This window comes from Mytilus galloprovincialis, unplaced genomic scaffold (assembly GCF_965363235.1).
Source record: "Mytilus galloprovincialis unplaced genomic scaffold, xbMytGall1.hap1.1 HAP1_SCAFFOLD_306, whole genome shotgun sequence".
NCBI lineage: Eukaryota > Metazoa > Mollusca > Bivalvia > Mytilida > Mytilidae > Mytilus > Mytilus galloprovincialis.
The window spans coordinates 1-19,791 of NW_027468216.1; the positions used below are offsets into that span (position 1 = coordinate 1).

At 37.4% G+C, this 19,791-nt stretch overlaps 33 non-coding genes across 33 annotated transcripts; 16 read left to right on the forward strand and 17 right to left on the reverse strand.

The window, feature by feature from the left end:
• Positions 1 to 275: 275 nt before the first annotated feature.
• On the reverse strand, positions 276 to 346 carry Trnag-gcc (transfer RNA glycine (anticodon GCC)). The gene has a single exon. It is a non-coding gene; the product is annotated as a tRNA-Gly (tRNA).
• Positions 347 to 973: 627 nt separating this feature from the next.
• Trnae-uuc (transfer RNA glutamic acid (anticodon UUC)) lies at positions 974 to 1,045 on the forward strand. The gene has a single exon. It is a non-coding gene; the product is annotated as a tRNA-Glu (tRNA).
• Positions 1,046 to 1,375: 330 nt separating this feature from the next.
• On the reverse strand, positions 1,376 to 1,446 carry Trnag-gcc (transfer RNA glycine (anticodon GCC)). Its single transcript has one exon. It is a non-coding gene; the product is annotated as a tRNA-Gly (tRNA).
• A 627-nt stretch (positions 1,447 to 2,073) lies between these two features.
• Positions 2,074 to 2,145, forward strand: Trnae-uuc (transfer RNA glutamic acid (anticodon UUC)). Its single transcript has one exon. It is a non-coding gene; the product is annotated as a tRNA-Glu (tRNA).
• Positions 2,146 to 2,475: 330 nt separating this feature from the next.
• Trnag-gcc (transfer RNA glycine (anticodon GCC)) lies at positions 2,476 to 2,546 on the reverse strand. Its single transcript has one exon. It is a non-coding gene; the product is annotated as a tRNA-Gly (tRNA).
• A 627-nt stretch (positions 2,547 to 3,173) lies between these two features.
• Positions 3,174 to 3,245, forward strand: Trnae-uuc (transfer RNA glutamic acid (anticodon UUC)). The gene has a single exon. It is a non-coding gene; the product is annotated as a tRNA-Glu (tRNA).
• A 330-nt stretch (positions 3,246 to 3,575) lies between these two features.
• On the reverse strand, positions 3,576 to 3,646 carry Trnag-gcc (transfer RNA glycine (anticodon GCC)). Its single transcript has one exon. It is a non-coding gene; the product is annotated as a tRNA-Gly (tRNA).
• Positions 3,647 to 4,273: 627 nt separating this feature from the next.
• Positions 4,274 to 4,345, forward strand: Trnae-uuc (transfer RNA glutamic acid (anticodon UUC)). Its single transcript has one exon. It is a non-coding gene; the product is annotated as a tRNA-Glu (tRNA).
• Positions 4,346 to 4,675: 330 nt separating this feature from the next.
• On the reverse strand, positions 4,676 to 4,746 carry Trnag-gcc (transfer RNA glycine (anticodon GCC)). The gene has a single exon. It is a non-coding gene; the product is annotated as a tRNA-Gly (tRNA).
• Positions 4,747 to 5,373: 627 nt separating this feature from the next.
• On the forward strand, positions 5,374 to 5,445 carry Trnae-uuc (transfer RNA glutamic acid (anticodon UUC)). The gene has a single exon. It is a non-coding gene; the product is annotated as a tRNA-Glu (tRNA).
• Positions 5,446 to 5,775: 330 nt separating this feature from the next.
• Trnag-gcc (transfer RNA glycine (anticodon GCC)) lies at positions 5,776 to 5,846 on the reverse strand. The gene has a single exon. It is a non-coding gene; the product is annotated as a tRNA-Gly (tRNA).
• Positions 5,847 to 6,473: 627 nt separating this feature from the next.
• On the forward strand, positions 6,474 to 6,545 carry Trnae-uuc (transfer RNA glutamic acid (anticodon UUC)). Its single transcript has one exon. It is a non-coding gene; the product is annotated as a tRNA-Glu (tRNA).
• A 330-nt stretch (positions 6,546 to 6,875) lies between these two features.
• Positions 6,876 to 6,946, reverse strand: Trnag-gcc (transfer RNA glycine (anticodon GCC)). The gene has a single exon. It is a non-coding gene; the product is annotated as a tRNA-Gly (tRNA).
• A 627-nt stretch (positions 6,947 to 7,573) lies between these two features.
• Positions 7,574 to 7,645, forward strand: Trnae-uuc (transfer RNA glutamic acid (anticodon UUC)). Its single transcript has one exon. It is a non-coding gene; the product is annotated as a tRNA-Glu (tRNA).
• A 330-nt stretch (positions 7,646 to 7,975) lies between these two features.
• On the reverse strand, positions 7,976 to 8,046 carry Trnag-gcc (transfer RNA glycine (anticodon GCC)). The gene has a single exon. It is a non-coding gene; the product is annotated as a tRNA-Gly (tRNA).
• Positions 8,047 to 8,673: 627 nt separating this feature from the next.
• On the forward strand, positions 8,674 to 8,745 carry Trnae-uuc (transfer RNA glutamic acid (anticodon UUC)). Its single transcript has one exon. It is a non-coding gene; the product is annotated as a tRNA-Glu (tRNA).
• A 330-nt stretch (positions 8,746 to 9,075) lies between these two features.
• On the reverse strand, positions 9,076 to 9,146 carry Trnag-gcc (transfer RNA glycine (anticodon GCC)). Its single transcript has one exon. It is a non-coding gene; the product is annotated as a tRNA-Gly (tRNA).
• Positions 9,147 to 9,773: 627 nt separating this feature from the next.
• On the forward strand, positions 9,774 to 9,845 carry Trnae-uuc (transfer RNA glutamic acid (anticodon UUC)). Its single transcript has one exon. It is a non-coding gene; the product is annotated as a tRNA-Glu (tRNA).
• A 330-nt stretch (positions 9,846 to 10,175) lies between these two features.
• On the reverse strand, positions 10,176 to 10,246 carry Trnag-gcc (transfer RNA glycine (anticodon GCC)). Its single transcript has one exon. It is a non-coding gene; the product is annotated as a tRNA-Gly (tRNA).
• A 626-nt stretch (positions 10,247 to 10,872) lies between these two features.
• Positions 10,873 to 10,944, forward strand: Trnae-uuc (transfer RNA glutamic acid (anticodon UUC)). The gene has a single exon. It is a non-coding gene; the product is annotated as a tRNA-Glu (tRNA).
• A 330-nt stretch (positions 10,945 to 11,274) lies between these two features.
• On the reverse strand, positions 11,275 to 11,345 carry Trnag-gcc (transfer RNA glycine (anticodon GCC)). Its single transcript has one exon. It is a non-coding gene; the product is annotated as a tRNA-Gly (tRNA).
• A 2,049-nt stretch (positions 11,346 to 13,394) lies between these two features.
• Positions 13,395 to 13,466, forward strand: Trnae-uuc (transfer RNA glutamic acid (anticodon UUC)). Its single transcript has one exon. It is a non-coding gene; the product is annotated as a tRNA-Glu (tRNA).
• A 330-nt stretch (positions 13,467 to 13,796) lies between these two features.
• On the reverse strand, positions 13,797 to 13,867 carry Trnag-gcc (transfer RNA glycine (anticodon GCC)). The gene has a single exon. It is a non-coding gene; the product is annotated as a tRNA-Gly (tRNA).
• Positions 13,868 to 14,494: 627 nt separating this feature from the next.
• Trnae-uuc (transfer RNA glutamic acid (anticodon UUC)) lies at positions 14,495 to 14,566 on the forward strand. The gene has a single exon. It is a non-coding gene; the product is annotated as a tRNA-Glu (tRNA).
• A 330-nt stretch (positions 14,567 to 14,896) lies between these two features.
• Trnag-gcc (transfer RNA glycine (anticodon GCC)) lies at positions 14,897 to 14,967 on the reverse strand. The gene has a single exon. It is a non-coding gene; the product is annotated as a tRNA-Gly (tRNA).
• Positions 14,968 to 15,594: 627 nt separating this feature from the next.
• On the forward strand, positions 15,595 to 15,666 carry Trnae-uuc (transfer RNA glutamic acid (anticodon UUC)). Its single transcript has one exon. It is a non-coding gene; the product is annotated as a tRNA-Glu (tRNA).
• Positions 15,667 to 15,996: 330 nt separating this feature from the next.
• Trnag-gcc (transfer RNA glycine (anticodon GCC)) lies at positions 15,997 to 16,067 on the reverse strand. Its single transcript has one exon. It is a non-coding gene; the product is annotated as a tRNA-Gly (tRNA).
• A 627-nt stretch (positions 16,068 to 16,694) lies between these two features.
• On the forward strand, positions 16,695 to 16,766 carry Trnae-uuc (transfer RNA glutamic acid (anticodon UUC)). Its single transcript has one exon. It is a non-coding gene; the product is annotated as a tRNA-Glu (tRNA).
• A 330-nt stretch (positions 16,767 to 17,096) lies between these two features.
• Positions 17,097 to 17,167, reverse strand: Trnag-gcc (transfer RNA glycine (anticodon GCC)). Its single transcript has one exon. It is a non-coding gene; the product is annotated as a tRNA-Gly (tRNA).
• Positions 17,168 to 17,794: 627 nt separating this feature from the next.
• On the forward strand, positions 17,795 to 17,866 carry Trnae-uuc (transfer RNA glutamic acid (anticodon UUC)). The gene has a single exon. It is a non-coding gene; the product is annotated as a tRNA-Glu (tRNA).
• A 330-nt stretch (positions 17,867 to 18,196) lies between these two features.
• Trnag-gcc (transfer RNA glycine (anticodon GCC)) lies at positions 18,197 to 18,267 on the reverse strand. Its single transcript has one exon. It is a non-coding gene; the product is annotated as a tRNA-Gly (tRNA).
• Positions 18,268 to 18,894: 627 nt separating this feature from the next.
• On the forward strand, positions 18,895 to 18,966 carry Trnae-uuc (transfer RNA glutamic acid (anticodon UUC)). The gene has a single exon. It is a non-coding gene; the product is annotated as a tRNA-Glu (tRNA).
• Positions 18,967 to 19,296: 330 nt separating this feature from the next.
• Trnag-gcc (transfer RNA glycine (anticodon GCC)) lies at positions 19,297 to 19,367 on the reverse strand. Its single transcript has one exon. It is a non-coding gene; the product is annotated as a tRNA-Gly (tRNA).
• Between the last annotated feature and the right edge of the window lie 424 nt (positions 19,368 to 19,791).

A 19,791-nucleotide genomic window follows, 5' to 3' on the forward strand; every position in this document is an offset into this window, starting at 1 on the left:
GGGAAAAAAAGTTGAGTTTCAGATGAGGAGATTATTTAGTTAAGACCTTTCTGACTTTCATCTGACAAAGAAAATAATTCATCCTTTGAATGACATAGATTTGTAAACGAACACTTTCAAAAAAGACCGTAGTAGTTCTTTATATGTTGTAACACCGTCGCACATTTCAAACAAACGTCCATTATTGTTAAGTATTGAAACTGTAATGCTTTGCATTCCTCATTCTTCATTGCCAGTTGGTACATTAGAAAGTGGCAAAGATAAGAAAAAAGAAATGCATCGGCCGGGAATCGAACCCGGGCCGCCCGCGTGGCAGGCGAGCATTCTACCACTGAACCACCGATGCTTATAACCCAAGATGTCTAACTCGATCATATAAGGACAGTACATGATTACCACGTGTTACATGGTATGTATGATAGATGGCATGTTTATTATACATTATTGTCGGTACAACATGTAGAAACACGAAAAACATGTTTGACAAGAGAAAATCGACGGGCATTTAGTACTTATTCAATTGGTAATCTGCGACATAATCTCGCGACTCAAATGCTATGCTTAGTATGCCGGCGGTTTCGCGTCTTATTCAAATGAAACCGCTTCACAATGAAAATTAAGATGTAAAAAGGGGGAGTGGTTAATTAATCCAATTCTGTGAATGAACATTAATTACGCGTCCACTGTACATAAATTTCAGGTTGGAAGGTTTTGCCGACAAACTACCTGTACATTACCAATGCCGTGAGATTTTTTTTTTTTTTAGATCGAACAAAAAACACTTTCAAAGCATTACTGCTTTAAGTGTGGATAAGAAAGGTAGAAAGGATTAACTTTGAAATAACATACTTTCACGCAGACTCTCACCTCACAGTTATCAAATCATATGTTGACACAAACATGGTTTAAGCAAAGTAATCAACTATTCTTGACCTTGCTTATATGTAGCTTAAATTAAGGTAGTTATACTAAGTCCGATGTGGTCTAGTGGTTAGGATTTCTGGTTTTCACCCAGACGGCCCGGGTTCGATTCCCGGCATCGGAGCTTTAGTTTTTGGTCATCTTTATCACATTACTGTTGTTGTAATACATGCCATTAAGGGAAAAAAAGTTGAGTTTCAGATGAGGAGATTATTTAGTTAAGACCTTTCTGACTTTCATCTGACAAAGAAAATAATTCATCCTTTGAATGACATAGATTTGTAAACGAACACTTTCAAAAAAGACCGTAGTAGTTCTTTATATGTTGTAACACCGTCGCACATTTCAAACAAACGTCCATTATTGTTAAGTATTGAAACTGTAATGCTTTGCATTCCTCATTCTTCATTGCCAGTTGGTACATTAGAAAGTGGCAAAGATAAGAAAAAAGAAATGCATCGGCCGGGAATCGAACCCGGGCCGCCCGCGTGGCAGGCGAGCATTCTACCACTGAACCACCGATGCTTATAACCCAAGATGTCTAACTCGATCATATAAGGACAGTACATGATTACCACGTGTTACATGGTATGTATGATAGATGGCATGTTTATTATACATTATTGTCGGTACAACATGTAGAAACACGAAAAACATGTTTGACAAGAGAAAATCGACGGGCATTTAGTACTTATTCAATTGGTAATCTGCGACATAATCTCGCGACTCAAATGCTATGCTTAGTATGCCGGCGGTTTCGCGTCTTATTCAAATGAAACCGCTTCACAATGAAAATTAAGATGTAAAAAGGGGGAGTGGTTAATTAATCCAATTCTGTGAATGAACATTAATTACGCGTCCACTGTACATAAATTTCAGGTTGGAAGGTTTTGCCGACAAACTACCTGTACATTACCAATGCCGTGAGATTTTTTTTTTTTTTAGATCGAACAAAAAACACTTTCAAAGCATTACTGCTTTAAGTGTGGATAAGAAAGGTAGAAAGGATTAACTTTGAAATAACATACTTTCACGCAGACTCTCACCTCACAGTTATCAAATCATATGTTGACACAAACATGGTTTAAGCAAAGTAATCAACTATTCTTGACCTTGCTTATATGTAGCTTAAATTAAGGTAGTTATACTAAGTCCGATGTGGTCTAGTGGTTAGGATTTCTGGTTTTCACCCAGACGGCCCGGGTTCGATTCCCGGCATCGGAGCTTTAGTTTTTGGTCATCTTTATCACATTACTGTTGTTGTAATACATGCCATTAAGGGAAAAAAAGTTGAGTTTCAGATGAGGAGATTATTTAGTTAAGACCTTTCTGACTTTCATCTGACAAAGAAAATAATTCATCCTTTGAATGACATAGATTTGTAAACGAACACTTTCAAAAAAGACCGTAGTAGTTCTTTATATGTTGTAACACCGTCGCACATTTCAAACAAACGTCCATTATTGTTAAGTATTGAAACTGTAATGCTTTGCATTCCTCATTCTTCATTGCCAGTTGGTACATTAGAAAGTGGCAAAGATAAGAAAAAAGAAATGCATCGGCCGGGAATCGAACCCGGGCCGCCCGCGTGGCAGGCGAGCATTCTACCACTGAACCACCGATGCTTATAACCCAAGATGTCTAACTCGATCATATAAGGACAGTACATGATTACCACGTGTTACATGGTATGTATGATAGATGGCATGTTTATTATACATTATTGTCGGTACAACATGTAGAAACACGAAAAACATGTTTGACAAGAGAAAATCGACGGGCATTTAGTACTTATTCAATTGGTAATCTGCGACATAATCTCGCGACTCAAATGCTATGCTTAGTATGCCGGCGGTTTCGCGTCTTATTCAAATGAAACCGCTTCACAATGAAAATTAAGATGTAAAAAGGGGGAGTGGTTAATTAATCCAATTCTGTGAATGAACATTAATTACGCGTCCACTGTACATAAATTTCAGGTTGGAAGGTTTTGCCGACAAACTACCTGTACATTACCAATGCCGTGAGATTTTTTTTTTTTTTAGATCGAACAAAAAACACTTTCAAAGCATTACTGCTTTAAGTGTGGATAAGAAAGGTAGAAAGGATTAACTTTGAAATAACATACTTTCACGCAGACTCTCACCTCACAGTTATCAAATCATATGTTGACACAAACATGGTTTAAGCAAAGTAATCAACTATTCTTGACCTTGCTTATATGTAGCTTAAATTAAGGTAGTTATACTAAGTCCGATGTGGTCTAGTGGTTAGGATTTCTGGTTTTCACCCAGACGGCCCGGGTTCGATTCCCGGCATCGGAGCTTTAGTTTTTGGTCATCTTTATCACATTACTGTTGTTGTAATACATGCCATTAAGGGAAAAAAAGTTGAGTTTCAGATGAGGAGATTATTTAGTTAAGACCTTTCTGACTTTCATCTGACAAAGAAAATAATTCATCCTTTGAATGACATAGATTTGTAAACGAACACTTTCAAAAAAGACCGTAGTAGTTCTTTATATGTTGTAACACCGTCGCACATTTCAAACAAACGTCCATTATTGTTAAGTATTGAAACTGTAATGCTTTGCATTCCTCATTCTTCATTGCCAGTTGGTACATTAGAAAGTGGCAAAGATAAGAAAAAAGAAATGCATCGGCCGGGAATCGAACCCGGGCCGCCCGCGTGGCAGGCGAGCATTCTACCACTGAACCACCGATGCTTATAACCCAAGATGTCTAACTCGATCATATAAGGACAGTACATGATTACCACGTGTTACATGGTATGTATGATAGATGGCATGTTTATTATACATTATTGTCGGTACAACATGTAGAAACACGAAAAACATGTTTGACAAGAGAAAATCGACGGGCATTTAGTACTTATTCAATTGGTAATCTGCGACATAATCTCGCGACTCAAATGCTATGCTTAGTATGCCGGCGGTTTCGCGTCTTATTCAAATGAAACCGCTTCACAATGAAAATTAAGATGTAAAAAGGGGGAGTGGTTAATTAATCCAATTCTGTGAATGAACATTAATTACGCGTCCACTGTACATAAATTTCAGGTTGGAAGGTTTTGCCGACAAACTACCTGTACATTACCAATGCCGTGAGATTTTTTTTTTTTTTAGATCGAACAAAAAACACTTTCAAAGCATTACTGCTTTAAGTGTGGATAAGAAAGGTAGAAAGGATTAACTTTGAAATAACATACTTTCACGCAGACTCTCACCTCACAGTTATCAAATCATATGTTGACACAAACATGGTTTAAGCAAAGTAATCAACTATTCTTGACCTTGCTTATATGTAGCTTAAATTAAGGTAGTTATACTAAGTCCGATGTGGTCTAGTGGTTAGGATTTCTGGTTTTCACCCAGACGGCCCGGGTTCGATTCCCGGCATCGGAGCTTTAGTTTTTGGTCATCTTTATCACATTACTGTTGTTGTAATACATGCCATTAAGGGAAAAAAAGTTGAGTTTCAGATGAGGAGATTATTTAGTTAAGACCTTTCTGACTTTCATCTGACAAAGAAAATAATTCATCCTTTGAATGACATAGATTTGTAAACGAACACTTTCAAAAAAGACCGTAGTAGTTCTTTATATGTTGTAACACCGTCGCACATTTCAAACAAACGTCCATTATTGTTAAGTATTGAAACTGTAATGCTTTGCATTCCTCATTCTTCATTGCCAGTTGGTACATTAGAAAGTGGCAAAGATAAGAAAAAAGAAATGCATCGGCCGGGAATCGAACCCGGGCCGCCCGCGTGGCAGGCGAGCATTCTACCACTGAACCACCGATGCTTATAACCCAAGATGTCTAACTCGATCATATAAGGACAGTACATGATTACCACGTGTTACATGGTATGTATGATAGATGGCATGTTTATTATACATTATTGTCGGTACAACATGTAGAAACACGAAAAACATGTTTGACAAGAGAAAATCGACGGGCATTTAGTACTTATTCAATTGGTAATCTGCGACATAATCTCGCGACTCAAATGCTATGCTTAGTATGCCGGCGGTTTCGCGTCTTATTCAAATGAAACCGCTTCACAATGAAAATTAAGATGTAAAAAGGGGGAGTGGTTAATTAATCCAATTCTGTGAATGAACATTAATTACGCGTCCACTGTACATAAATTTCAGGTTGGAAGGTTTTGCCGACAAACTACCTGTACATTACCAATGCCGTGAGATTTTTTTTTTTTTTAGATCGAACAAAAAACACTTTCAAAGCATTACTGCTTTAAGTGTGGATAAGAAAGGTAGAAAGGATTAACTTTGAAATAACATACTTTCACGCAGACTCTCACCTCACAGTTATCAAATCATATGTTGACACAAACATGGTTTAAGCAAAGTAATCAACTATTCTTGACCTTGCTTATATGTAGCTTAAATTAAGGTAGTTATACTAAGTCCGATGTGGTCTAGTGGTTAGGATTTCTGGTTTTCACCCAGACGGCCCGGGTTCGATTCCCGGCATCGGAGCTTTAGTTTTTGGTCATCTTTATCACATTACTGTTGTTGTAATACATGCCATTAAGGGAAAAAAAGTTGAGTTTCAGATGAGGAGATTATTTAGTTAAGACCTTTCTGACTTTCATCTGACAAAGAAAATAATTCATCCTTTGAATGACATAGATTTGTAAACGAACACTTTCAAAAAAGACCGTAGTAGTTCTTTATATGTTGTAACACCGTCGCACATTTCAAACAAACGTCCATTATTGTTAAGTATTGAAACTGTAATGCTTTGCATTCCTCATTCTTCATTGCCAGTTGGTACATTAGAAAGTGGCAAAGATAAGAAAAAAGAAATGCATCGGCCGGGAATCGAACCCGGGCCGCCCGCGTGGCAGGCGAGCATTCTACCACTGAACCACCGATGCTTATAACCCAAGATGTCTAACTCGATCATATAAGGACAGTACATGATTACCACGTGTTACATGGTATGTATGATAGATGGCATGTTTATTATACATTATTGTCGGTACAACATGTAGAAACACGAAAAACATGTTTGACAAGAGAAAATCGACGGGCATTTAGTACTTATTCAATTGGTAATCTGCGACATAATCTCGCGACTCAAATGCTATGCTTAGTATGCCGGCGGTTTCGCGTCTTATTCAAATGAAACCGCTTCACAATGAAAATTAAGATGTAAAAAGGGGGAGTGGTTAATTAATCCAATTCTGTGAATGAACATTAATTACGCGTCCACTGTACATAAATTTCAGGTTGGAAGGTTTTGCCGACAAACTACCTGTACATTACCAATGCCGTGAGATTTTTTTTTTTTTTAGATCGAACAAAAAACACTTTCAAAGCATTACTGCTTTAAGTGTGGATAAGAAAGGTAGAAAGGATTAACTTTGAAATAACATACTTTCACGCAGACTCTCACCTCACAGTTATCAAATCATATGTTGACACAAACATGGTTTAAGCAAAGTAATCAACTATTCTTGACCTTGCTTATATGTAGCTTAAATTAAGGTAGTTATACTAAGTCCGATGTGGTCTAGTGGTTAGGATTTCTGGTTTTCACCCAGACGGCCCGGGTTCGATTCCCGGCATCGGAGCTTTAGTTTTTGGTCATCTTTATCACATTACTGTTGTTGTAATACATGCCATTAAGGGAAAAAAAGTTGAGTTTCAGATGAGGAGATTATTTAGTTAAGACCTTTCTGACTTTCATCTGACAAAGAAAATAATTCATCCTTTGAATGACATAGATTTGTAAACGAACACTTTCAAAAAAGACCGTAGTAGTTCTTTATATGTTGTAACACCGTCGCACATTTCAAACAAACGTCCATTATTGTTAAGTATTGAAACTGTAATGCTTTGCATTCCTCATTCTTCATTGCCAGTTGGTACATTAGAAAGTGGCAAAGATAAGAAAAAAGAAATGCATCGGCCGGGAATCGAACCCGGGCCGCCCGCGTGGCAGGCGAGCATTCTACCACTGAACCACCGATGCTTATAACCCAAGATGTCTAACTCGATCATATAAGGACAGTACATGATTACCACGTGTTACATGGTATGTATGATAGATGGCATGTTTATTATACATTATTGTCGGTACAACATGTAGAAACACGAAAAACATGTTTGACAAGAGAAAATCGACGGGCATTTAGTACTTATTCAATTGGTAATCTGCGACATAATCTCGCGACTCAAATGCTATGCTTAGTATGCCGGCGGTTTCGCGTCTTATTCAAATGAAACCGCTTCACAATGAAAATTAAGATGTAAAAAGGGGGAGTGGTTAATTAATCCAATTCTGTGAATGAACATTAATTACGCGTCCACTGTACATAAATTTCAGGTTGGAAGGTTTTGCCGACAAACTACCTGTACATTACCAATGCCGTGAGATTTTTTTTTTTTTTAGATCGAACAAAAAACACTTTCAAAGCATTACTGCTTTAAGTGTGGATAAGAAAGGTAGAAAGGATTAACTTTGAAATAACATACTTTCACGCAGACTCTCACCTCACAGTTATCAAATCATATGTTGACACAAACATGGTTTAAGCAAAGTAATCAACTATTCTTGACCTTGCTTATATGTAGCTTAAATTAAGGTAGTTATACTAAGTCCGATGTGGTCTAGTGGTTAGGATTTCTGGTTTTCACCCAGACGGCCCGGGTTCGATTCCCGGCATCGGAGCTTTAGTTTTTGGTCATCTTTATCACATTACTGTTGTTGTAATACATGCCATTAAGGGAAAAAAAGTTGAGTTTCAGATGAGGAGATTATTTAGTTAAGACCTTTCTGACTTTCATCTGACAAAGAAAATAATTCATCCTTTGAATGACATAGATTTGTAAACGAACACTTTCAAAAAAGACCGTAGTAGTTCTTTATATGTTGTAACACCGTCGCACATTTCAAACAAACGTCCATTATTGTTAAGTATTGAAACTGTAATGCTTTGCATTCCTCATTCTTCATTGCCAGTTGGTACATTAGAAAGTGGCAAAGATAAGAAAAAAGAAATGCATCGGCCGGGAATCGAACCCGGGCCGCCCGCGTGGCAGGCGAGCATTCTACCACTGAACCACCGATGCTTATAACCCAAGATGTCTAACTCGATCATATAAGGACAGTACATGATTACCACGTGTTACATGGTATGTATGATAGATGGCATGTTTATTATACATTATTGTCGGTACAACATGTAGAAACACGAAAAACATGTTTGACAAGAGAAAATCGACGGGCATTTAGTACTTATTCAATTGGTAATCTGCGACATAATCTCGCGACTCAAATGCTATGCTTAGTATGCCGGCGGTTTCGCGTCTTATTCAAATGAAACCGCTTCACAATGAAAATTAAGATGTAAAAAGGGGGAGTGGTTAATTAATCCAATTCTGTGAATGAACATTAATTACGCGTCCACTGTACATAAATTTCAGGTTGGAAGGTTTTGCCGACAAACTACCTGTACATTACCAATGCCGTGAGATTTTTTTTTTTTTTAGATCGAACAAAAAACACTTTCAAAGCATTACTGCTTTAAGTGTGGATAAGAAAGGTAGAAAGGATTAACTTTGAAATAACATACTTTCACGCAGACTCTCACCTCACAGTTATCAAATCATATGTTGACACAAACATGGTTTAAGCAAAGTAATCAACTATTCTTGACCTTGCTTATATGTAGCTTAAATTAAGGTAGTTATACTAAGTCCGATGTGGTCTAGTGGTTAGGATTTCTGGTTTTCACCCAGACGGCCCGGGTTCGATTCCCGGCATCGGAGCTTTAGTTTTTGGTCATCTTTATCACATTACTGTTGTTGTAATACATACCATTAAGGGAAAAAAAGTTGAGTTTCAGATGAGGAGATTATTTAGTTAAGACCTTTCTGACTTTCATCTGACAAAGAAAATAATTCATCCTTTGAATGACATAGATTTGTAAACGAACACTTTCAAAAAAGACCGTAGTAGTTCTTTATATGTTGTAACACCGTCGCACATTTCAAACAAACGTCCATTATTGTTAAGTATTGAAACTGTAATGCTTTGCATTCCTCATTCTTCATTGCCAGTTGGTACATTAGAAAGTGGCAAAGATAAGAAAAAAGAAATGCATCGGCCGGGAATCGAACCCGGGCCGCCCGCGTGGCAGGCGAGCATTCTACCACTGAACCACCGATGCTTATAACCCAAGATGTCTAACTCGATCATATAAGGACAGTACATGATTACCACGTGTTACATGGTATGTATGATAGATGGCATGTTTATTATACATTATTGTCGGTACAACATGTAGAAACACGAAAAACATGTTTGACAAGAGAAAATCGACGGGCATTTAGTACTTATTCAATTGGTAATCTGCGACATAATCTCGCGACTCAAATGCTATGCTTAGTATGCCGGCGGTTTCGCGTCTTATTCAAATGAAACCGCTTCACAATGAAAATTAAGATGTAAAAAGGGGGAGTGGTTAATTAATCCAATTCTGTGAATGAACATTAATTACGCGTCCACTGTACATAAATTTCAGGTTGGAAGGTTTTGCCGACAAACTACCTGTACATTACCAATGCCGTGAGATTTTTTTTTTTTTTAGATCGAACAAAAAACACTTTCAAAGCATTACTGCTTTAAGTGTGGATAAGAAAGGTAGAAAGGATTAACTTTGAAATAACATACTTTCACGCAGACTCTCACCTCACAGTTATCAAATCATATGTTGACACAAACATGGTTTAAGCAAAGTAATCAACTATTCTTGACCTTGCTTATATGTAGCTTAAATTAAGGTAGTTATACTAAGTCCGATGTGGTCTAGTGGTTAGGATTTCTGGTTTTCACCCAGACGGCCCGGGTTCGATTCCCGGCATCGGAGCTTTAGTTTTTGGTCATCTTTATCACATTACTGTTGTTGTAATACATGCCATTAAGGGAAAAAAAGTTGAGTTTCAGATGAGGAGATTATTTAGTTAAGACCTTTCTGACTTTCATCTGACAAAGAAAATAATTCATCCTTTGAATGACATAGATTTGTAAACGAACACTTTCAAAAAAGACCGTAGTAGTTCTTTATATGTTGTAACACCGTCGCACATTTCAAACAAACGTCCATTATTGTTAAGTATTGAAACTGTAATGCTTTGCATTCCTCATTCTTCATTGCCAGTTGGTACATTAGAAAGTGGCAAAGATAAGAAAAAAGAAATGCATCGGCCGGGAATCGAACCCGGGCCGCCCGCGTGGCAGGCGAGCATTCTACCACTGAACCACCGATGCTTATAACCCAAGATGTCTAACTCGATCATATAAGGACAGTACATGATTACCACGTGTTACATGGTATGTATGATAGATGGCATGTTTATTATACATTATTGTCGGTACAACATGTAGAAACACGAAAAACATGTTTGACAAGAGAAAATCGACGGGCATTTAGTACTTATTCAATTGGTAATCTGCGACATAATCTCGCGACTCAAATGCTATGCTTAGTATGCCGGCGGTTTCGCGTCTTATTCAAATGAAACCGCTTCACAATGAAAATTAAGATGTAAAAAGGGGGAGTGGTTAATTAATCCAATTCTGTGAATGAACATTAATTACGCGTCCACTGTACATAAATTTCAGGTTGGAAGGTTTTGCCGACAAACTACCTGTACATTACCAATGCCGTGAGATTTTTTTTTTTTTAGATCGAACAAAAAACACTTTCAAAGCATTACTGCTTTAAGTGTGGATAAGAAAGGTAGAAAGGATTAACTTTGAAATAACATACTTTCACGCAGACTCTCACCTCACAGTTATCAAATCATATGTTGACACAAACATGGTTTAAGCAAAGTAATCAACTATTCTTGACCTTGCTTATATGTAGCTTAAATTAAGGTAGTTATACTAAGTCCGATGTGGTCTAGTGGTTAGGATTTCTGGTTTTCACCCAGACGGCCCGGGTTCGATTCCCGGCATCGGAGCTTTAGTTTTTGGTCATCTTTATCACATTACTGTTGTTGTAATACATGCCATTAAGGGAAAAAAAGTTGAGTTTCAGATGAGGAGATTATTTAGTTAAGACCTTTCTGACTTTCATCTGACAAAGAAAATAATTCATCCTTTGAATGACATAGATTTGTAAACGAACACTTTCAAAAAAGACCGTAGTAGTTCTTTATATGTTGTAACACCGTCGCACATTTCAAACAAACGTCCATTATTGTTAAGTATTGAAACTGTAATGCTTTGCATTCCTCATTCTTCATTGCCAGTTGGTACATTAGAAAGTGGCAAAGATAAGAAAAAAGAAATGCATCGGCCGGGAATCGAACCCGGGCCGCCCGCGTGGCAGGCGAGCATTCTACCACTGAACCACCGATGCTTATAACCCAAGATGTCTAACTCGATCATATAAGGACAGTACATGATTACCACGTGTTACATGGTATGTATGATAGATGGCATGTTTATTATACATTATTGTCGGTACAACATGTAGAAACACGAAAAACATGTTTGACAAGAGAAAATCGACGGGCATTTAGTACTTATTCAATTGGTAATCTGCGACATAATCTCGCCAGGGGCGTAGCTAGGCAATTTTGATGTGTACGCAATGCCGGAGAAGGTAGTCATACGGCCGGGGTATGGGGGCCGCTGAAGGCCCCCAGATGCTCTGGGATAAATGGTGCAAAATCCTGCATTCTCGCAATTTCCGAGGACTTAAAATGTCCTCACAGAAATCTTACTTTCAGGAGAAACAAGTCAACTTTGGAAATAAATAATCAGAGAAAAACAAAGAAACCCGTACTGTTGGGCTTAACAATTTGTTTTTTCTTTTCTTATGTATAGTGGGTTAAAATGGCTTGATTAGGTATATTTTATTTGTTACCTAATCATGCTGAACCCACTTTATATTAGAAAACAAACTAATTTCTAAGCCAACACTGTGCAACTTAAATGGTATTTTTCTTATTGAGATAATACATAAATAAAAATTCGAATTAGACACATATCTTTATGTTTTATTTTATGAGTAAACAAGCAGTGTGGCACGTGTTTTTCAGCTTTTTTCTCTCTCAAAGTTAATTATGAAAAATCAATGCCCGTTTCCTTTCTTTTTTCTACTAAAGATGTCCAAAACCGTGTCTGTTTTAATTTTGTTTTCTTAGTATATGTTCAAAAGACCAAGTCCAGATAAACGATTCGTTTTCATTGTTTTTCTCAACTAGGTCTTCACTCTTCTCATGGTACTAAAGAACCGTTCTGCCCACGTTGGCGTCGAGACCGGCATACATGCAAATACATTAAGTATCTGAAAGATTCCCGGGTATCCTTGGTTTATAACATTTAACGTTTCCTGCAGCTTGTTAGGAATGTTATCAAAATATCCAGTCCATTTTGTTAACCATCTCCGAATTTCGATCTTGAAATTCGTCTTTTGTAACATGGGCATCATCTGCATTTCATTAAAGATTATGTCCCCAACAGCTAAAGTAAGTTGGTCAATGTTTTTTTGGGATTAACTTTTGTGCGACATAACGTGGCTCTGCTGTCAGAAGTCTTGTATTCAACTCTGCTATCAAATGATCGACGAAAGGCAGATACATGTTCAGTTTCATTAGAATGAATTGGTGTTCATGGTCTCTAAAGAATGTCATATTTTATTCCATCAGTTATTTTGGAATCTTCAGAAAAGATGTCAGGGTAAGGAGGCATAGAAGACGTGACAATTGTATTTTGACACCCGGATGACTAAGCCATTTTAAATTGTTTGTATCAGCAACAGAATCACGATGCTGATTTCGTAAATGAAAAGGGAAGACTAGTTTTCGGAACGGAATATAGCTACAAAGTGATCATTAACATATTTTTTTTTTTTATTATTAACTTCATTACTTTAGTTAAATTCTTACTAGATTTACCATATTTTTATTTTTGTGAGATTTTCGATGTGTACGCAACTGCGTTTTTGCGTACGGGTTGCTACGCGCCTGCTCGCGACTCAAATGCTATGCTTAGTATGCCGGCGGTTTCGCGTCTTATTCAAATGAAACCGCTTCACAATGAAAATTAAGATGTAAAAAGGGGGAGTGGTTAATTAATCCAATTCTGTGAATGAACATTAATTACGCGTCCACTGTACATAAATTTCAGGTTGGAAGGTTTTGCCGACAAACTACCTGTACATTACCAATGCCGTGAGATTTTTTTTTTTTTTTAGATCGAACAAAAAACACTTTCAAAGCATTACTGCTTTAAGTGTGGATAAGAAAGGTAGAAAGGATTAACTTTGAAATAACATACTTTCACGCAGACTCTCACCTCACAGTTATCAAATCATATGTTGACACAAACATGGTTTAAGCAAAGTAATCAACTATTCTTGACCTTGCTTATATGTAGCTTAAATTAAGGTAGTTATACTAAGTCCGATGTGGTCTAGTGGTTAGGATTTCTGGTTTTCACCCAGACGGCCCGGGTTCGATTCCCGGCATCGGAGCTTTAGTTTTTGGTCATCTTTATCACATTACTGTTGTTGTAATACATGCCATTAAGGGAAAAAAAGTTGAGTTTCAGATGAGGAGATTATTTAGTTAAGACCTTTCTGACTTTCATCTGACAAAGAAAATAATTCATCCTTTGAATGACATAGATTTGTAAACGAACACTTTCAAAAAAGACCGTAGTAGTTCTTTATATGTTGTAACACCGTCGCACATTTCAAACAAACGTCCATTATTGTTAAGTATTGAAACTGTAATGCTTTGCATTCCTCATTCTTCATTGCCAGTTGGTACATTAGAAAGTGGCAAAGATAAGAAAAAAGAAATGCATCGGCCGGGAATCGAACCCGGGCCGCCCGCGTGGCAGGCGAGCATTCTACCACTGAACCACCGATGCTTATAACCCAAGATGTCTAACTCGATCATATAAGGACAGTACATGATTACCACGTGTTACATGGTATGTATGATAGATGGCATGTTTATTATACATTATTGTCGGTACAACATGTAGAAACACGAAAAACATGTTTGACAAGAGAAAATCGACGGGCATTTAGTACTTATTCAATTGGTAATCTGCGACATAATCTCGCGACTCAAATGCTATGCTTAGTATGCCGGCGGTTTCGCGTCTTATTCAAATGAAACCGCTTCACAATGAAAATTAAGATGTAAAAAGGGGGAGTGGTTAATTAATCCAATTCTGTGAATGAACATTAATTACGCGTCCACTGTACATAAATTTCAGGTTGGAAGGTTTTGCCGACAAACTACCTGTACATTACCAATGCCGTGAGATTTTTTTTTTTTTTAGATCGAACAAAAAACACTTTCAAAGCATTACTGCTTTAAGTGTGGATAAGAAAGGTAGAAAGGATTAACTTTGAAATAACATACTTTCACGCAGACTCTCACCTCACAGTTATCAAATCATATGTTGACACAAACATGGTTTAAGCAAAGTAATCAACTATTCTTGACCTTGCTTATATGTAGCTTAAATTAAGGTAGTTATACTAAGTCCGATGTGGTCTAGTGGTTAGGATTTCTGGTTTTCACCCAGACGGCCCGGGTTCGATTCCCGGCATCGGAGCTTTAGTTTTTGGTCATCTTTATCACATTACTGTTGTTGTAATACATGCCATTAAGGGAAAAAAAGTTGAGTTTCAGATGAGGAGATTATTTAGTTAAGACCTTTCTGACTTTCATCTGACAAAGAAAATAATTCATCCTTTGAATGACATAGATTTGTAAACGAACACTTTCAAAAAAGACCGTAGTAGTTCTTTATATGTTGTAACACCGTCGCACATTTCAAACAAACGTCCATTATTGTTAAGTATTGAAACTGTAATGCTTTGCATTCCTCATTCTTCATTGCCAGTTGGTACATTAGAAAGTGGCAAAGATAAGAAAAAAGAAATGCATCGGCCGGGAATCGAACCCGGGCCGCCCGCGTGGCAGGCGAGCATTCTACCACTGAACCACCGATGCTTATAACCCAAGATGTCTAACTCGATCATATAAGGACAGTACATGATTACCACGTGTTACATGGTATGTATGATAGATGGCATGTTTATTATACATTATTGTCGGTACAACATGTAGAAACACGAAAAACATGTTTGACAAGAGAAAATCGACGGGCATTTAGTACTTATTCAATTGGTAATCTGCGACATAATCTCGCGACTCAAATGCTATGCTTAGTATGCCGGCGGTTTCGCGTCTTATTCAAATGAAACCGCTTCACAATGAAAATTAAGATGTAAAAAGGGGGAGTGGTTAATTAATCCAATTCTGTGAATGAACATTAATTACGCGTCCACTGTACATAAATTTCAGGTTGGAAGGTTTTGCCGACAAACTACCTGTACATTACCAATGCCGTGAGATTTTTTTTTTTTTTAGATCGAACAAAAAACACTTTCAAAGCATTACTGCTTTAAGTGTGGATAAGAAAGGTAGAAAGGATTAACTTTGAAATAACATACTTTCACGCAGACTCTCACCTCACAGTTATCAAATCATATGTTGACACAAACATGGTTTAAGCAAAGTAATCAACTATTCTTGACCTTGCTTATATGTAGCTTAAATTAAGGTAGTTATACTAAGTCCGATGTGGTCTAGTGGTTAGGATTTCTGGTTTTCACCCAGACGGCCCGGGTTCGATTCCCGGCATCGGAGCTTTAGTTTTTGGTCATCTTTATCACATTACTGTTGTTGTAATACATGCCATTAAGGGAAAAAAAGTTGAGTTTCAGATGAGGAGATTATTTAGTTAAGACCTTTCTGACTTTCATCTGACAAAGAAAATAATTCATCCTTTGAATGACATAGATTTGTAAACGAACACTTTCAAAAAAGACCGTAGTAGTTCTTTATATGTTGTAACACCGTCGCACATTTCAAACAAACGTCCATTATTGTTAAGTATTGAAACTGTAATGCTTTGCATTCCTCATTCTTCATTGCCAGTTGGTACATTAGAAAGTGGCAAAGATAAGAAAAAAGAAATGCATCGGCCGGGAATCGAACCCGGGCCGCCCGCGTGGCAGGCGAGCATTCTACCACTGAACCACCGATGCTTATAACCCAAGATGTCTAACTCGATCATATAAGGACAGTACATGATTACCACGTGTTACATGGTATGTATGATAGATGGCATGTTTATTATACATTATTGTCGGTACAACATGTAGAAACACGAAAAACATGTTTGACAAGAGAAAATCGACGGGCATTTAGTACTTATTCAATTGGTAATCTGCGACATAATCTCGCGACTCAAATGCTATGCTTAGTATGCCGGCGGTTTCGCGTCTTATTCAAATGAAACCGCTTCACAATGAAAATTAAGATGTAAAAAGGGGGAGTGGTTAATTAATCCAATTCTGTGAATGAACATTAATTACGCGTCCACTGTACATAAATTTCAGGTTGGAAGGTTTTGCCGACAAACTACCTGTACATTACCAATGCCGTGAGATTTTTTTTTTTTTTAGATCGAACAAAAAACACTTTCAAAGCATTACTGCTTTAAGTGTGGATAAGAAAGGTAGAAAGGATTAACTTTGAAATAACATACTTTCACGCAGACTCTCACCTCACAGTTATCAAATCATATGTTGACACAAACATGGTTTAAGCAAAGTAATCAACTATTCTTGACCTTGCTTATATGTAGCTTAAATTAAGGTAGTTATACTAAGTCCGATGTGGTCTAGTGGTTAGGATTTCTGGTTTTCACCCAGACGGCCCGGGTTCGATTCCCGGCATCGGAGCTTTAGTTTTTGGTCATCTTTATCACATTACTGTTGTTGTAATACATGCCATTAAGGGAAAAAAAGTTGAGTTTCAGATGAGGAGATTATTTAGTTAAGACCTTTCTGACTTTCATCTGACAAAGAAAATAATTCATCCTTTGAATGACATAGATTTGTAAACGAACACTTTCAAAAAAGACCGTAGTAGTTCTTTATATGTTGTAACACCGTCGCACATTTCAAACAAACGTCCATTATTGTTAAGTATTGAAACTGTAATGCTTTGCATTCCTCATTCTTCATTGCCAGTTGGTACATTAGAAAGTGGCAAAGATAAGAAAAAAGAAATGCATCGGCCGGGAATCGAACCCGGGCCGCCCGCGTGGCAGGCGAGCATTCTACCACTGAACCACCGATGCTTATAACCCAAGATGTCTAACTCGATCATATAAGGACAGTACATGATTACCACGTGTTACATGGTATGTATGATAGATGGCATGTTTATTATACATTATTGTCGGTACAACATGTAGAAACACGAAAAACATGTTTGACAAGAGAAAATCGACGGGCATTTAGTACTTATTCAATTGGTAATCTGCGACATAATCTCGCGACTCAAATGCTATGCTTAGTATGCCGGCGGTTTCGCGTCTTATTCAAATGAAACCGCTTCACAATGAAAATTAAGATGTAAAAAGGGGGAGTGGTTAATTAATCCAATTCTGTGAATGAACATTAATTACGCGTCCACTGTACATAAATTTCAGGTTGGAAGGTTTTGCCGACAAACTACCTGTACATTACCAATGCCGTGAGATTTTTTTTTTTTTTAGATCGAACAAAAAACACTTTCAAAGCATTACTGCTTTAAGTGTGGATAAGAAAGGTAGAAAGGATTAACTTTGAAATAACATACTTTCACGCAGACTCTCACCTCACAGTTATCAAATCATATGTTGACACAAACATGGTTTAAGCAAAGTAATCAACTATTCTTGACCTTGCTTATATGTAGCTTAAATTAAGGTAGTTATACTAAGTCCGATGTGGTCTAGTGGTTAGGATTTCTGGTTTTCACCCAGACGGCCCGGGTTCGATTCCCGGCATCGGAGCTTTAGTTTTTGGTCATCTTTATCACATTACTGTTGTTGTAATACATGCCATTAAGGGAAAAAAAGTTGAGTTTCAGATGAGGAGATTATTTAGTTAAGACCTTTCTGACTTTCATCTGACAAAGAAAATAATTCATCCTTTGAATGACATAGATTTGTAAACGAACACTTTCAAAAAAGACCGTAGTAGTTCTTTATATGTTGTAACACCGTCGCACATTTCAAACAAACGTCCATTATTGTTAAGTATTGAAACTGTAATGCTTTGCATTCCTCATTCTTCATTGCCAGTTGGTACATTAGAAAGTGGCAAAGATAAGAAAAAAGAAATGCATCGGCCGGGAATCGAACCCGGGCCGCCCGCGTGGCAGGCGAGCATTCTACCACTGAACCACCGATGCTTATAACCCAAGATGTCTAACTCGATCATATAAGGACAGTACATGATTACCACGTGTTACATGGTATGTATGATAGATGGCATGTTTATTATACATTATTGTCGGTACAACATGTAGAAACACGAAAAACATGTTTGACAAGAGAAAATCGACGGGCATTTAGTACTTATTCAATTGGTAATCTGCGACATAATCTCGCGACTCAAATGCTATGCTTAGTATGCCGGCGGTTTCGCGTCTTATTCAAATGAAACCGCTTCACAATGAAAATTAAGATGTAAAAAGGGGGAGTGGTTAATTAATCCAATTCTGTGAATGAACATTAATTACGCGTCCACTGTACATAAATTTCAGGTTGGAAGGTTTTGCCGACAAACTACCTGTACATTACCAATGCCGTGAGATTTTTTTTTTTTTTAGATCGAACAAAAAACACTTTCAAAGCATTACTGCTTTAAGTGTGGATAAGAAAGGTAGAAAGGATTAACTTTGAAATAACATACTTTCACGCAGACTCTCACCTCACAGTTATCAAATCATATGTTGACACAAACATGGTTTAAGCAAAGTAATCAACTATTCTTGACCTTGCTTATATGTAGCTTAAATTAAGGTAGTTATACTAAGTCCGATGTGGTCTAGTGGTTAGGATTTCTGGTTTTCACCCAGACGGCCCGGGTTCGATTCCCGGCATCGGAGCTTTAGTTTTTGGTGATCTTTATCACATTACTGTTGTTGTAATACATGCCATTAAGGGAAAAAAAGTTGAGTTTCAGATGAGGAGATTATTTAGTTAAGACCTTTCTGACTTTCATCTGACAAAGAAAATAATTCATCCTTTGAATGACATAGATTTGTAAACGAACACTTTCAAAAAAGACCGTAGTAGTTCTTTATATGTTGTAACACCGTCGCACATTTCAAACAAACGTCCATTATTGTTAAGTATTGAAACTGTAATGCTTTGCATTCCTCATTCTTCATTGCCAGTTGGTACATTAGAAAGTGGCAAAGATAAGAAAAAAGAAATGCATCGGCCGGGAATCGAACCCGGGCCGCCCGCGTGGCAGGCGAGCATTCTACCACTGAACCACCGATGCTTATAACCCAAGATGTCTAACTCGATCATATAAGGACAGTACATGATTACCACGTGTTACATGGTATGTATGATAGATGGCATGTTTATTATACATTATTGTCGGTACAACATGTAGAAACACGAAAAACATGTTTGACAAGAGAAAATCGACGGGCATTTAGTACTTATTCAATTGGTAATCTGCGACATAATCTCGCGACTCAAATGCTATGCTTAGTATGCCGGCGGTTTCGCGTCTTATTCAAATGAAACCGCTTCACAATGAAAATTAAGATGTAAAAAGGGGGAGTGGTTAATTAATCCAATTCTGTGAATGAACATTAATTACGCGTCCACTGTACATAAATTTCAGGTTGGAAGGTTTTGCCGACAAACTACCTGTACATTACCAATGCCGTGAGATTTTTTTTTTTTTTAGATCG